We start from the raw sequence: 15,983 nt of genomic DNA, 5'->3' as shown, positions 1-15,983 counted from the left end.
AAAAAAAAAAAAAAAAAAAGTATGGGAATTGGGCAGAAATAGAAATGTCTAAAAAACCTAGACACCTTTGCTGCCGGGCAATGACAGCTAAATGGTTTGCTAAACTGCATTTCTAAACGGATATCTTTGTATATCAGGCTTTTAAACTGTTATGAAAGACTCAGTCAGTACAGCATTTCAATATCTTAATATCTTTAAAAGTCCAGCCCTAAAGACTTGAGATTGCATATTAGACTGCTTTCTAGCATGGTGATGCAGATGCTTCTGCAATATGTGTATACATATATATATATATATATATATATACACATACATATATGTATATATACACATACATATATATATAAGCTAATCCAGTTCTGGAATAAGATTTTGCCTCATATGCATTTTTAATAAACATCTGTAGCCAAATAAGACTAATTTAATTGCATGAGCTTGTAAGTGACATTGAAAGGAAAATATATATGTGCTTTATTTAAAAACAGCATAACCAACGCTTATTGATTTTTAATTCTACACGAGTATTTCTCTGTCATGTGTACTTTAAAATCACAGCTGAAATTGTTGATTTTCTTAAAAATAGGTTAGCAGTTTCCTGCAGTTGTTTCCATGCAAATGATGCTGGAGGTGAATATGATAACCCAACTGTAAAGCTGTCTGAAAAGGAAAACAATAAACCATGCATTTCTGGTGGAGTCTGGTTTTGTCTAAGTTTCTCTGTCCATCTCTCAAAATTGAATGTTTTTATTGAGGGCTACATTTTTTTAAAGTGAGTAATCATTTTTTATGTCTGTTTTGTGTACCTAGCTTTATGTATTTCAAAGAATCTCATTTTCAGCAGGCATATGCTATCTAACTTCTTGTACTCAGATTGCTTTAAAGTGCTTCAGGTTGAGTCCCAAAACAGCTAAAGAAATCGATAACTGTTAGTTTCTTCTCTTAATTGGGTCCCCATTAGAAGCACGTGAACATTTTTGTTTTTCATTCTCATTTGCAATGAAGCTAGCTATCAAAATCTGGAAATTCTTTGCAAGATAGGACTTCCACTCTTCATGCAGCAATTTCTGGTTACTTTCTCACAAGTGCCTGAGATGAGTGTGAAGAGCAGACCAAAATAAAAATGCTAGAAAAAGAATTGTGCTTTTCACACTGTTTTAACCTTTGACAGGTTATGCCAATAGATAGTGCACTTATGTGATTTATCTGTGGCCCAACTTTGTCACCTTAACCACAATACCTGGCGAGTRCCTTAGCACCTGGGCTCTAAAATGAATCATCTGCACTAGCTTCGGAAGTAAACCTTCTCAAAGAAATCGCAGCAATATCCGGACTGGCCATCAGTTTCTAGTCCATTCAGCCTCAGCTGATATATTTCATATGGGTTTTTTTCAGCTGAAGCTGGGCCAGGACTTCTCAAGCTTTGACAGAAGGGCTAAATGAGTGGAGGGAATTTTATGTGCCTCTTCCCACAGCATTCCGGTAACCATGCAGGAAGTCATTGATCAATGGGATTTAGGCAACGTGCACAAGAAAGGTATTTGTGTGTGGCCCAGTGGCCCTTACAGCATATGCTATGACGACACCGCCGTCTAATTCACCGTCTAATAAACGGAGGGATAAGAGACTAGGTGGTAAGCCACACACACCAAGTTTATGATGCATCTCCGTGGCTGAGCGTATGCAGTGTGGTCTTTTTTTTAAAAGCCCATTCTATAATGCTGCATGTTTCTTACTAATGCTATGGTTTAGATGTGGTCATAACAGAGAGATCTTCCTGGAAAATTGCTTAACACGCTGTCACAAACACAGAGTAAGGTCCCTGACCCAGTGGCTCATACTTCCCCGGGAACAGGAGTATGTTGACCTTTAGCAGATCACTTAGGTTTATGTTATCATCATGATTTGTATTGCTTCTCAGTACCACAAATCAGGAGAAGATCTCAGAAGTCGTGTCAGCCACTAAGCAGACTATAATGCATTAAAGCCACACGCTGGGGGTGGGGTGGGGGCGGGGGGAGGTAGTTGCTGTGTCTACATACGTGAGCTGGAGTTGTTGGCATTGATGGTTTTGCAGAGGAGCTCTGCCCCAAATGAAATTAAGCGCCTTCTTAGGGTAACTTTATTGACTTCACTGGCGCTGCACGGAAAGAGTATTTATCGTGTGGTCACACTGTATGTGCCGTGGATACAGAGAGTAGGCAAAAAAACTTTATCCGATGAATGTACATGATTTGTCTATAGTTGCTTTAGGGCATCGAAGAGGCTCCTATTGTATCAGGAGCCTATATTGTATCAGGAGCTGTTATACTGCAAGGTAAACCTCACAGCAGCAATTTGTGTGTATCAGCACTGCTATCAGCTAAACCCCAGCTGACAGTTTGATTTTGCCTTTCTTCCATGCCTCTATTTCCCCATTTGGCCACATTACACTGCTCAGCGTAGGATGCAGCTGCAATGAGGAGGGCGGGGAAGAGGTTGATGCCAGTTCAGCAGCTCTGTCATTGCATGACTCGGAGCATAAACTAATGGAGTAAATCTGTTTTCCTTCTTTCTTTCTTATCTGTGATTTTTTTACATACGGAGGAAATGGAGAGGGGGAGGCAGTGAGAGGTTGTAACGATGAGCCAGGCTGCAGAGGAAAGGATGCTACTCCTCCAGTGATCCCAAATGTGCTCCCAAATTTCAGAAGAGCTGGATATTTCAGCTGAAAGAGTCAGTTATGAAATAGTCTATTCCCTGGGCACTGAAATAGTTGTCATTATTGTACAGCATCAGCAGTCCACTGACCTGAATGGGACTGCCCTTGCAGAGCTAGTGTTTCAGTCCRTCCACCTGCAGCCTAGTAAATAACGAAGAGGATAGTTTACTGTTACAGAGGGATCGGAACTGCCTGGCTGAACGGCCACGATCCGAGAAAATGTGTTTTAATTTAGCTAAATGAAAAGTAATACATCTGGGAACAAAGAGTTCAGGCAGTACCTACAGGATGGGAGACTCTGCCTTGGAAAACAGGATTACAGGATCATTGTGGTAACTACAACTGCAATAGCTGCTTGTTCGGTGGGGCTGAAAAGGGCTCATCTGGCTCTGGGAACAGAGAAGGAAATAACCGGGCTTGGGAAAGGCACAAGCATTGGTAGGCACATTCGTAGGCTGCAGTGATCTCAGCTGATGTCTATATCTCAGGATATGATGATATGGAAATGCTGGGGAGCAGTCCTGGGAGGGCCACTGGGATGATTTGGTGGCTGGGGAAATAAAAGCCCTTTTGTCATGTAAGGGTTAAAGTGTGTGATCTAGTTAGATTTCTAGGCAAGTTTTCTTATGTCTTTGTGACAGTGGATCACAGAATTGCAGTAGTTGGATGTTTCAGTTAGGCTAATTCAGCTGTGACATGAGATGCTACTTCCTAGCAGTGACTAATGATGACCAAGGAGGAGATGGCAAAATACTGATTTTGAGGGTGGTGAGACCTAAAAGATATGCCTGAATCTACCTTATGAGAGCAAGTCTCTGGCCCAGATATGTAGGGTTTGATTGGGATGGTGGTGAGGTTCTCTTCTGGCCTTCTGTGAATTTTCATTTCCGTCCCTTTTTGTCATGGTGATGGAAAAAGATGAACAGTTTTCATTGCTCTCATTTTCCTCATTGCTGCAGCTCTGCAATGAGCCAGTGGCTGTGCCAAACCTTCTGCTTTAAGGTTTTGGGTTGTAAAGGGCTGCAGACTTTTCTTCTCCAGTACAAAACAGCCAGTGCATTGCAGTGTTTCCTTCACCTTCTTCTGAAGCATCAGGAACTGACAGGGGAAAACGCTCTGAAGGTGTAAACCATGTCCTGGTATGGTGCAGCTGTCTCTCTTTGAGACTTGGCTGGGGTCTTGCCTGTGATTGCCACCTCCCTGACTACTTACTGAGGTTGGGGGAACTTTTGCATTTCTCTGCAACGTGGTCTATCTGCCAAAATCATTTGGGTGTGTTGCACACATCCATTCCCTGGGTTGGTGTCCTCTGATCTTTACTTGTGCTATAGACAAGTTTAGCTTTCTGAGGACTGCACTGTCTTATTCTGACTGAAGCTTCAGGCTTAACAGAAAATTTGCTGACTGGCCTGTGCCATACAGGAGATCATAACAGGCTCATGTTAAACTGTGGGAGCCAGAAGGTCCAAATATTGCTTTGAAGAAAGCTTCCAATCATACCAAAAAACAGGGCCAAAGGYATGTTTTTATCTGTGATTTAAAGACACGAAATCATGAAATGTGCGGAGAGGGATTGAGGCCACATACGCAATATTCCTGGGATAGCAATCCTACATTATTGCCATTAACTTTGATCACTGTGTTAAGTCTCTCATTTACTACTTCTGGAAGGCAAGGCAACAGCTGGCTTTCCCAACCTCTCTTAATGACTTTCTTTCTCATGCAGGGGTGCATAAAGATATTTCATGGTATGACAGAATGTAAGTCTTTGCACATTTTTGCAAGCTTACTCCCACTACAACCAGAGACTGGCCTCATCTGAAGTTTGCACTGCAACTTATGTTTCAACTTTACCAACTTTGGCTCTTGGGTTTTGCTTCAACACATTATCAAGAGAAAGGGCAGCTGAGATGAGAGGGTCTGTCTCCAGCTCCAAGTCATCCCAAACCGTGGGAGTACTCCACTTTGTGCAGATCTGATCTGGGCCCATCTCTAAATATAACCGTAATGTAATAAAAAAGCAACTGAGAAATAACTGTAGCCTTCCTTCCAACAGTGGTTGAATTATTACCGTAGTTACATCACAGCTGAAACAGGTGCAAGGAAATAAGCCTCCCAAAAGTTTCTATTCAGGAGGGAAATGATTGACGAAAGTAGAGGGAAAAGAGGAAGGAGGAGGTAAGGGTAGGAGCCAAGGGACAGAGCGGAAGTTGTTTCTCTTGGGATGYAGCCAACTTAGTAGCTATATGAACCCATGAGAGGTCTTGGATGCTCCTTCTGTTACTATCTTTTCTTTTTCCATATTCAGGCTGATCGTTAGCAGAGAACATGATAACACCATTATTGTGTTGCCCTTTGAATGCCCTGTTGCCTGGGACCTTCATAGCCTGCTGAACCACATTAAGACCTGATGCAAGCAGACATACATCCTTCCAAGCATATTTTGTGCAATTTCTATGGAATCCTTCAAGGACTCATCAGCCCAAGTAATTCTCTCTGCCCCAAAACTATAGGGAAGGGAAACGATTATGAGAAAGCTCATGTTCCTCCAGCAGCTGCAGACACTTTGGGTGGGATTCATCTGACTAAACATAGATGTCTCCATCTGAGCTAGTCATGTTGGACTCCCTTTATGGAAGAGAAAATGGAGAAATATAGGCACAGCTATGAGTCATCCCCTCCCCAAGTCACTGTCTAAAACAGGTCAGGCAAATCTTGACCATTTCTCTTCTTTGCATATATGAGGAGCTGCAATGAGGAGGCCAAGTGTGGGCCTATAAAGCTAGATGAATCCCATCCTTTGTCTGGTACCAAACCTGAACGATTTGATGTGGGACCAAACGGCCAAGTGATGAGGAGGACATTGCCAGCAAATGTCATGTAACTGCAGGAGAGTAGGGTGAATTGGTGCAGTCAGTGTGAGCGTATTTCAGTGCGTCCTTCACTGTGGGACAGAAGGCAAGAAGCGTAATGTCAGAAAGGAAATGGCCTCAGAAAAATGCCTGTAAAAGTCACCATGGGACATCACTCTGGTGCCAAGACTATGTTTTTTTTGAACTAGTACAGGTACCTCTGTACTTCCGCTTGCAGGCTGGAATTACTGCCTTCCTGCCTCCGCCACAACGCGCTGTGTGACCTCATTACTTCACCTCTGCTGGCCTCCCTTCCCTTCCCTTCCCATCTGGCTTTTTCAGACTTCAGTAAAGTGGTCCCATCTTCCTATTCCCAAAGTATCTCTGAGCACTGCCGGGCCGGCACACCACCCAGTATACACGGAGCAAATGATGGTCATTGTCTGTGGCAGAGCTGTGCATCTAAAGCACTCGCAACTGCCATGGACATTTGGGCAYCTTCCAGTGGGATGTTAGCTCTTTGCATCCTGTGCTATAACTCCTCATTGCTCAGCTCTGCGCATGTCCTCTCCCTGGCCTAGCACTGAGCTGCATGTTGAAATAAAAGAGCATTTCCCATGCTATGCGTTTGTCAGTGACGCATGGAGAGAGGAAATGCAGCAGCTGCCAGAAGCACCACTGATATTACTTTATGTTGTTATCTGATGAGAAAACTAATGAAGCAAAAATGCTTTGAGCATGCAATGAGCCAGGTTCTCTGTCGAGGGATTACAGCTAAGGACTCACAAGACCTCATGTGCACCCATGACTGTAACCCATGAGTAAGAGCATGAAGCATGCACACAAGGTAAATAAATGGTTAGATAGCTGCTCCAAGTCAAATTCTTCCCCCTACTTTTTTCCTTTCTCGCCATTGAAAGACATACAAAAGCTCAAATGATGTCATGAGGCCATGCATTTGGCAAATGTCTTGCTGCTTTGTCCCAGCACACGACAAGCTAGCTTCATGACATTGTCCTTGCCTTCGCTGGCAGCGGCGCGTGCAGAAATTACAGCAGGGTTTGACAATACAAAGCAGGCRCAGAGGAGAGATGAGGCTTTCCAGCTCTACTGCAAAAGGTCCCACTCAGTGGCACCAAAAGCTAGTATAACAGCCAAATGCTAAATTTCCCACCCTGTGGTGTAGGTAGTTGACTAGCGGAGAGGGGTGAGTGGAGTGGGGGGCCTATATTTTCAGTTAGCTCAATCTCTGTATATAGTTTCCCCCCCTGAAGCATCAGAAAAATAAATTAAATCTGCTAAAACACAAACAACAACCAGGGAGGAGGGGGGCAGCTCTGCTCTTAATGCTTGAGTATTTCTGGGAAAGTGAGAGGCAGAGGTATGAAAAGGTATGTTCATTAAGTGCCACCACTTGGAGTTAAAGGACTAAGAAGGCTTCTGCTCTTTCRCCCTGTTACAAGAAGCTTGCTGAGATGAATGAAGTGGTTAAGGGTGAATCACGAGAAACCAACCTGGTAACTGTGTTATCGGAGCCGGAGGGTGACTTGTCGCAGGTATTGAGGCACATCTGTGAGCACAAGTGCATGTTCCTGCTCCCTCCCTCGTGCCACATTCCCTCTCCCATGCTCCTCCGGAAAGACATGCCTTTCTCCTCATCCTTTAACCCACTGCCTGCRGGATTTGTGTGGCCAAATCCTAACAGCACAATTTGGCCTGCCCTGTGTGATCAAAACAAGCTGCTTCCCACGAGGGGTGGGAGCAACTGGGAGCCCGTGGTCCCTCACCCTGGGCTGGACTGGTGCAGATGCCGATTAATAGAAATCGAAGAAGGGATTGTAGAGGGGAAGAAAATCACAGCTCRCTCTTGCCAACAGGGCCCAGCTCTGTTGAGGTGGAAAGGCTGCTCCGTGCTGCTGGCTCATCATCGTGCATCACCCTGGTCCTTCCATGCCATTTTCTACCCCATCTCCACCACGATTTTTGTTTCCTGCAGAGAGCTGAGGGTCAGCCCCCTGCAGCTGAGCCCCCTAAGGCACCTGAGCTGTGCATGTGCCTCATGGTGGAGTGAACAGCCCCTGCGAATTTGCTCTCAGACGCAGCCTGTTGTGCCTTGTTTTCCGCAGTTCGGCCAAGAAGCTTGCAGCTTTCCTGAAGGAGATGAGAGGTGGCAGCTGAAACCATGGGTCTGCTTCCTCTACCTAGAAATATAGCGACAAATGTTTCACCATTATAATATACCTGAAAGGGAGGGCTAAAATACAGCTATGGGCTTGCAGCAAGCCAAGAAGGCGCTCTCTCTTTAAGAATTGATTTCCTAAGTGAACTGTCAACTCCCGGTGGCTATAAAAATCTGCAAACAATTTCTAGTCACTGAACAAAGCAAATCTTTGTACTGTGCTGTAATAGTTCATTATTAAATAAAGGCCCCTTTGTTATGCTATAAGAAATAGCGTGTACTTCGCTGCTCTTCATAATATGCCTCGGTGTGACTTTGCAATGCATATAAAAAACATATTTCATATCCCATGAGAAGATGACATGGTGGGTTATTTTAATTTTGGTAGGAAAAGCACAGGGTGAAGTAAAGATCATAGCAGAGCTCTGATTTGAACTTTATTGTTGATACATTTGATTCATGATCATATGAGTGAGTCCCAAAGACTGGGCTTTCTCTCGTTTGCAGTAGGCTAAATGAGAAAAAAACATGGGTGAGATTAGTGGGCAGAATGAGGGAAAACTTAGCAGCTGCAATTTCTATGAGCTATGTTACTTACTGCACTGTCTTTCTGCAATTCCAGGTTTAAATGGGTCAAAACAGGTGTTAGGGTGTTAGTGTTTCCCCACCCAGAAGAATGAGTGTGTTTCCAGGTCCCTCCCATCTTTCTTTTGCGGTGCACCCAGCAAGCGCCCAGTAAAATGTCATTTTTGGGCCCCATGGCTGTAGGAAGCCCGAGCCCTGTTCTCCTGCCCAACATCTGCCACTGCCATGTGTTGGTCACCACTGGCCAGGAGCCCTGCACCTGACTGAGAGGGSCAGAAGGAGGAGCAGAGAGACACTGTGAGTCACATGTTTTCCRCACATGGACTTTGAAAACTGTGCTCCCCCCAAATCAGTGCCAGGCTGGCACCACGAGCATGATGCTGGCTCCACCATGGTTTGCTTGTGGTGTGCAGCATCAGGGCACCAATGCCACGACTCTGTCTGTGGCCTCTGGCTGAGGCTGGTTGCCCCCATTCACATCCATAGCTGGTAAACCTTATACAGACAATATGGAGCACSAAAGCTGGCTTTGGGGCTGCGTAACCTGCCTCCAAGGTTGCACTGCCAGATACACCAGCGCATGGGGGTGACCAGAGCTGCTCCTGGAGGCTTTGGGTGCACTACGTGGTACATTTTGCAGCCTCTCTGTCATTTCTGTTGCCTTCTTTTAGGCACTCTGAAATGCATTTTGCGTTGAGTTTTCCTTTGTATTTTACTGAGACATATCTTGTCAGACTGTGAACTTCTAACCATGCCCTTCAAGCCTTCATGTAAAGTCATAGTTTCCCTTAATGTTTCCATTGCAGTATTTTGCATGGGCTTGACAATGAGTGACCAGGACTGCAATTTCTTGGGTTCTGCTCTCTTTCTTTCCCCATCATTATACTAYAGGAGTAGGGTAAATTCACCTCAGTGCAGGGGACCTAGGCCTACGCAGAGCCGAGGTTGCCCACGCTGGTCTGCCATGGRACCCAGGGTCCATCCCTGCCCTCTTCACTGGGGCTCGTGGAGCAGCTCTTTTAATTTTGGTGCACTGGCAATGTTTCTGCCTCAGCTGRGAGAAGCAGTGGATGGGGGAAGCAGTGAAGGTTGGGCAGAAGGTTTCCTCCAGCTCTGCTCACATTCAGCTCTTAACTGCAAACAGGACTTTTATGATAAGTGTCCAACAGCAATCAGGCTGAGACTGCTAACTCATTTTGTGYGGGTGACTCATATGCCAGCTAATAATAGCAACTGCTGCCCATGCCAGCACAATAACTGACCACGGAAAACTTCACACTTCTTCAGCCTGGAGGCCCATCAGTTTTAACAAGCTGAGTTGTCTGTGGCTGGTGGCTTTACTTCAAGGGGAGCACTGCAAGGCTCTGAGTGGTTGCAGCATTTTGGGGAGCAGTACTCCTCCTCTGACCACGAGCCCCCTGTGCCAGTGGCATGCCACCGCTGTGCTGGGCATGGGCGGGACGCTGATGGCTCCTTACACTGCTTTGCATAAGGCAGTTCCTATTAATCACTTCACAYGCTAGCCCCTTCCAGGTCAGGTGATTACACACAGCCTAACACCTCCAGTAGGCTGAAGGAGAAAGAGCATCTACAAACCACTTCATAACTGCCAAAGTCCTCTTGGTGGTAACATCAACGCTTCTCCTACATCCACGAGGTAGCAGGAGGCTTGCTGGTGGTGCTTCATTCATTTATTTGGGTGCTCCTTGTACAAGGAGTGAAGGTAATGCAAAATATGTCTCATGCCCCATTGCCAGCCTCCTGCACTGGCCAGACCTGTGCCCTGTGGCCTCCCTGGTTTACTCAATACAGCTTTTGAACAGACCTAAAGAAAGGCAGGGAGGTGGTGGTAGAGACTGGAGAGGGCTCACACGGCCAAGGCACTAGTGTGGGCTGCCCGCATCTCACCTGGGTGCAGACTGGGARTGGTCGCTAGTCTTCATTATAACCCCAGTCAGCTGCTAAGGATCTCACGTCTGGACTGCCAGGGAGTGTGGGGACAGTGCTCCACAGCAGCGCCTGCCCAGTGGGGCTGTGGCTTCTGGAGCTCAGAAGAGCTGCTCGCCTCCAGGACCTGACTGTACAGTAAACCCGTCCTCCCACGGAGTGGCAGCACTGAACCACTCATAGCGTCAGGACACCCGTCTCAAACATGGCTCTTTCTCCGCTGCTTTGAATTCATGAGTTTTACCTGGCCTTGGGCTGAACAAGCCTTTAGGAGCAAAGGAAGCTGCAAGCAGGGCGAGGAGCTGAGGCGCACCAAAATAAATGTGTGTTCAACTCACCAGCAAGTTACCTCCCCTCTGACCGGGAATTACTGCTGAAGAGACCTGCTGTGGCTGATGCAGGTGGCTTGCGGCAGCTGTCTCTGCCAGGTGAGAGCATGAGCTGAGCTGAGACGGGGGGTGCAGTAGAGACCCCTCTCTGGGAGATAGGATGGTGCTACGGGTGCAATGAGTTTTGAGGGGCTGCAGTGCTGCTTGCACAGGCACCCAGGGAGGGGGCAACAGAAGGACATGTCTGAGGAGATGGTGTGGACTTGGAGGTCGAACACGTATSTAGGGGGAAGTGGGGCCATTCCTGATCCTTTGAAGGTGAGCACGAAATACTGGAACAGGATTAATTCAAGCTGTAAAGGCAACATACAGTGAAGCCGAGGAGTTACGTGTATAAAGCAGTGAAATTTGGCAGCACAGCTAGCGTTGCTCCATGGCACCAACCAGCCCCTGTGCCTGTTCCACTTGAGCCTCTGCTCTCAGTGGGGTGACGGGAAGGACCAGGCAAGGCCTCGCTCCAGGTGCAGAGGCAAAGCAGCTCCCACCCCTCGCCTGCCCCAAACCTACAGCCGCCATCGGGGCTGTGCGTCGAGCCGTGACTGCCCCAGAGGAACCTTCTCCAGACCAGCCCTTCGCAGCCGTAAATGGAGTTACTCCCCGAAAAGCTTCCACTGTCGTTCATGGGCACGAAAGGGAGACCACTCAGGAAGTGTTTTCCTGGATGGGACCTCTGCCCCCTTCACTGGTTTCCCTACTCCCCCCCTGCCCAAGTCCAGCCCCACCTTCCCAGCAGTCAGGACCACTGGACATGCTGTACCAGCACCCACACAGCCCCCAGGGGAGTTTCTGGGACTGCCTGGAAGGCACCTGGGGCCACTTGCTCATCCTTTCAGTTTTGCTTTTTGTTTTCCATTCAGCAAGGTTTCCCTTTCATTCCTGTTCTGAAGGAAACTGGAGCCTGGTCTTTGGAGAAACCTGGGAGAAGAGTGGTTCTGGAGAACTTACTGCCCAGCAAAAGACCTGAAAAGCCTGAGTCCAAGTCCAACTATATGGGACGGGCAAGACACTCACCTCCTGCATGTGCAATATCACAAACTGGTTTTCTTGGAGTGCTCTGACAACGCAAAATTACTAAGTAGTCACTGGGCCAAGAGGAAGCAGCTGGCACTAGCTGCCCTGATTTGAAACTGGGTTGCTGAATGTGACCCATTTATTGCTGAATACACTCTGATGGCTCTAGGATGACTAAATGCTGTCTTTCTGTTTGGTTGGTTTTTCCTCCTCTTCTAAACCTGTCATGTTGATGGTGGTAGAACAGCATTTACCAGTAAAAAGGCTTTAAACAAATATTCATGCCTAGCAAACATACCACAGTGGCATCAGTGAATTCCCCAAAATGTTAATTCTAGGGTATATTGCAAACAGCCTTTGGATTTTTGAAGCTCTCCTGTTTTTAAGTGTAGGACAAGGCCATCCTCAGTCTTTGCTGACTTTCACCCTCTTGTCTGTGTCTGTTTTAAAAGGAAAAGAGTTGCATCCAAAACTGAGGGGAAACCCTGAAGTTTTCAGGAATGAGTGTTGACATAAAACTTACCACCTGGCGTAGGACCAGAGGGAAAGAGAACAGATAACTTGYCACTCTGCAGCCTTGCCTCTTTAAGGAAAATACTTTGTTGATAACACTCACAGAAAAAAGAGGAACAAGTTCATCAGCACACACGTTGAAGTGGATAAATCAAAACTGTTACTGGTTGTCTTGGGACAATACATATCATTTGTGACTGGTAGCTCCTACACAATGAAAAGTTCAAGGAGAAGTTCAAGTAATTTCCAGGGCTTTCTGGAAAATGTGGTCCTTTGCATCAGTGCTTCTAATTTAAAAGTCCAACAGAGACAGCTTGCACACAAACAGCCTAAATTAAGAGACATGGTAATGGTAGATGTGATTCTGGAGCAGGAGACACTCAGACTTGACTGGTGTTGCAGATGAGAGATTCAAAGATCTCAATTGAAAATCCCAGTAAAAGTGGACACCTTGAACCTTAAAAGAAGAAGCCCTTGCTTGGACATCAGCAGAGACATTCCCAGGCAGAGGAAGTTTCCTTACAGCATTTTGCTGGCTGATGCTCCAGCCTTGTCCTTCCCTGCCGATGCTCAAGCTGAGCAGGAGCCAGGCCTTCTCTTGCTCTCCAGGCCAAGCAAAACTCAGACAAAGAGCTGCTTCAAAACCCAGCTCTTTATGCATATGAAGGCAAACAACAACTGCTGTACTGGTTCAAGATTACATGCCACTGGCTGAAAAGATGTTGCTGTTTCCCTAATTGGATGTTTAGTCTTTCCACAGCTTCAAGCATTTTAGCTGCTTCTGTAATTTGGAGCAAACAGCAGCAATCTCCAAGGGACCAGCTGAGGAGAGAAAAACAACATGCAATATTTTTTCCCTGTGTCCCAGCCCAGCCTTGAGAACAGGAGGAAGGGRTAGCAAAAGCAACCAGAAGCAGGAAAAGGAGCAAATGTGGGCAAGGTGTAGGAGCTGTGCCACCAAGTTTACTCTTAGTATGCCAGGTGGTCTGCAGCCAGCAGTCTGCAGCAAGGCTGAAAGATGTGCACAGGATGGAGAAATTGCACTGTAAAATTCAAAATGACATGAATGGCTGGAATTCAGAAATAAAACAAAAACACATTTACCAGTACTGGTGCCCAAAGGAGAGACCTTCTCAGCTGGATCAGTAACAGGCGTCTGCCTGCTCCAAGGGCGATGCTAACAGGAGAGAGCAGCCCTGGCAGCCTGGCCGTGCTGCTTCTCCTGGGGTAGCTGTAAAGGAGACCATGGCATCTCCTGCTACTGAGGGGAAATCAGCCCCAATCCCCACACATGCTGCAACACACACTGCCATGTACTRTGACCATGACAACCTGCATCTTCTGCTGCTCCATCCCATAGCCTCACCACAGGCTCCTGCACAGACAAGCAGCACTGCTGTCCTCCCTTCCTGCTGGTGCTGTGCCAATGCGGGGGGATGAGTGTAAGAGCCGCAGTGCCGGTGAGGAGGCCAAAATTTATAGCCTGATGAAAAAGCATCTTGGGGTCAGAACAAGAAACCAGGATGTACTCCTTTTTTTGATCCGATTTTCTCTGGTCCTTGTACCTTGCCTGCATTGCCATTTTTCTCATGTCTTCATCAATACAGCTTGGCAAGTGTGCTATGTGCGTTTGAACCTTCTCGCCTTGGCTGCTTTCTCTGTGGGTGGGTCCTGGCAGCACTGCATCTTTGCTTAAAGGAAGGTCACATAAACTCTGCCACATTCGTTGCCAAAGTGCAAGACGTGTGTAAAACAGCATGGCACGGCTCACCGTACCACCATGGCATGACCCACCATACCGCTACAGGTACGCTACTTCACCCAGTGCAAGCAAAATCCTGATGGCAGCCACATCTCTTTGGAGCTGCAGAGGTGCCTATTCACAGCTGAGCTCCACAGCTCTGAATATGCCCCCAGGATTCAGTGCCTAATCATGGCTTTCATAAAAAAATACGACCCTCTCTTTTAGCCCCGTGATGAGAGCTCAGCCTCATCTCCTGCAGAGGGATTATTGGAGGTGAGGGTGCTTTTTTTTTTTTTTTTTTTTTTTCCTGTGAAGCTCCATCCAAAAGCCAGGTACTGGCAATGCGTTGGGTCCCAGCTAGGAGGAGTAGACTGAAAGCAGCGCCCACCAGGCCAGCTAGGAGGTGAAGTGAGCAGCAATGCCAAGAATGTGACATATCTGCCCTTTCCCGGCAGCAGGCTGTTAAGCAGCTAAAGCATCAGACCAGCAAAAACRTTGCCATGGCCCTTCGGCACTGCGAGATGTGCTGTAGGCCTTCAAAGCAGAACTGCCTTAAGGTAATGTAGACAAATTGACATTTTCCTGTCCCTGAGGGCCTAGATCTAGACTAGGTCCTCATGACATGGAAATGGGAAGTCTTCCAGCAGAAAAGCTGCAGCGGGACTGGTGGATGGGAGGGAGGAGGCACGCGTTTCCCACGGTCCTCCCTCGGGTGTGACAGCCGAGCTGCCAGGCAGAAGAAGCTGCGCTAAGCAACAGCCCTCTGCCTGGGCCTGCARGTGCCCCTGCATTAGGGCATTTAATCTAAGGGTCGCTGTAAATGTTAAAGTATTTCTGTGCCTCCAGGTCTGAGCAAGTCTCTGCTCTAGTTTCCCACCACTCGCAGAGGGCTCGTGGGCCTGGTTGCACTGGGGCTCTGAGGATAGCGGAGGATGCTCAGGTACAGCAGGAATGGGGCCAGCTAGCTCTGCTAATTAACACTACTATTTCTATCCCTGGCCTTTTCTCAGCTCATATCCATCTGGGCCTCTTTTTGATCATTATAGAGCTTTCCACCCTCTTATTTTTTCACTTCCCTGCTCTGTCTTCCAGATTTTGCCACTGTTTTATATTGCTGTCCAAGTTATTTGTCTCTTCTGCCTTGCTCCGGTCGTGGGAACATTAGTAATGTTTTTCTGTAGCGCAGGGTGGCTCAGAGACAGCCTCACAGACCTGACAGCGATCCTAGTGCTGCTGGCAAAGGCTGGAGCAACTCAGCCAGCCCTGGGAAACTATCCTGTTTATGGTTTATTGCCATCTGATCTACCCACTGCTTCTCCCTCCCGCCTGGGCCCAACTGCGCCATAGCTGTACTTGGCCTTGTAAAGCAAGGCGGAGAAATAGAGTCCAGCCCTCTTTTTCTCTGCTTTCCTGTCCCAGCTGCCCCATGCGTGCATGCGAAAGGAAGCGTGACTCACACATGCCTCCCACCCATGAGTAACAGTTTTGGTCTATCACGTCTCAGTGAACCATGGCAATTTGGAGGGAAGGCAGCTGCATCCCCCGTGAGGCGTGAGAGGTCACTCCTTCCCCGGGACACGGGTGAAACGGGGGACCATCCCTCACGAGGCACAGCAGCTGCACAGTGCCCCTTCACCTGGCCCTTTAGACATAGGGATTTTACCCCAAGCAGCATGCAATGGGGGCAAGAGACGTAACTGCCTGGAAGGACATTTGGAGGCTGAATGGTGTAGTATGTGTGCCAGCCAGCACTGGGTGCACAGGTCCTGGGCAGCACATGTACCCATTAAATGCTCACATTGGTTCTTCCTTCTGCCCTGCCCCAACCTGCTCCTTTTTGCCTGGGAAAACCACTGGAATAGTTTAGGTTGGAGAGGAAAAATGAGAAGAGACAGTGGGAGCAACAGTAGTCGAAGCACAAACTGATTATGTGCTTCTCTTGGTGGAAAGAGGCCCAGGTTATTAAATAGCAGGCAATTTTAGCATGAGTTACTATTATTATTTGTTTGTACTGGGAAGTGGTGCCTAGAGGCTCCCATTGCACTAATCATGTAACGAAGCCCTG

Source organism: Rhea americana, unplaced genomic scaffold (genome assembly GCF_003343005.1).
Source record: "Rhea americana isolate MKP2758 unplaced genomic scaffold, rheAme1 scaffold_62, whole genome shotgun sequence".
NCBI classification, from domain to species: domain Eukaryota; kingdom Metazoa; phylum Chordata; class Aves; order Rheiformes; family Rheidae; genus Rhea; species Rhea americana.
The sequence above is the reverse complement of the archived record's forward strand: the minus strand, read 5'-3'. Positions refer to the sequence as shown.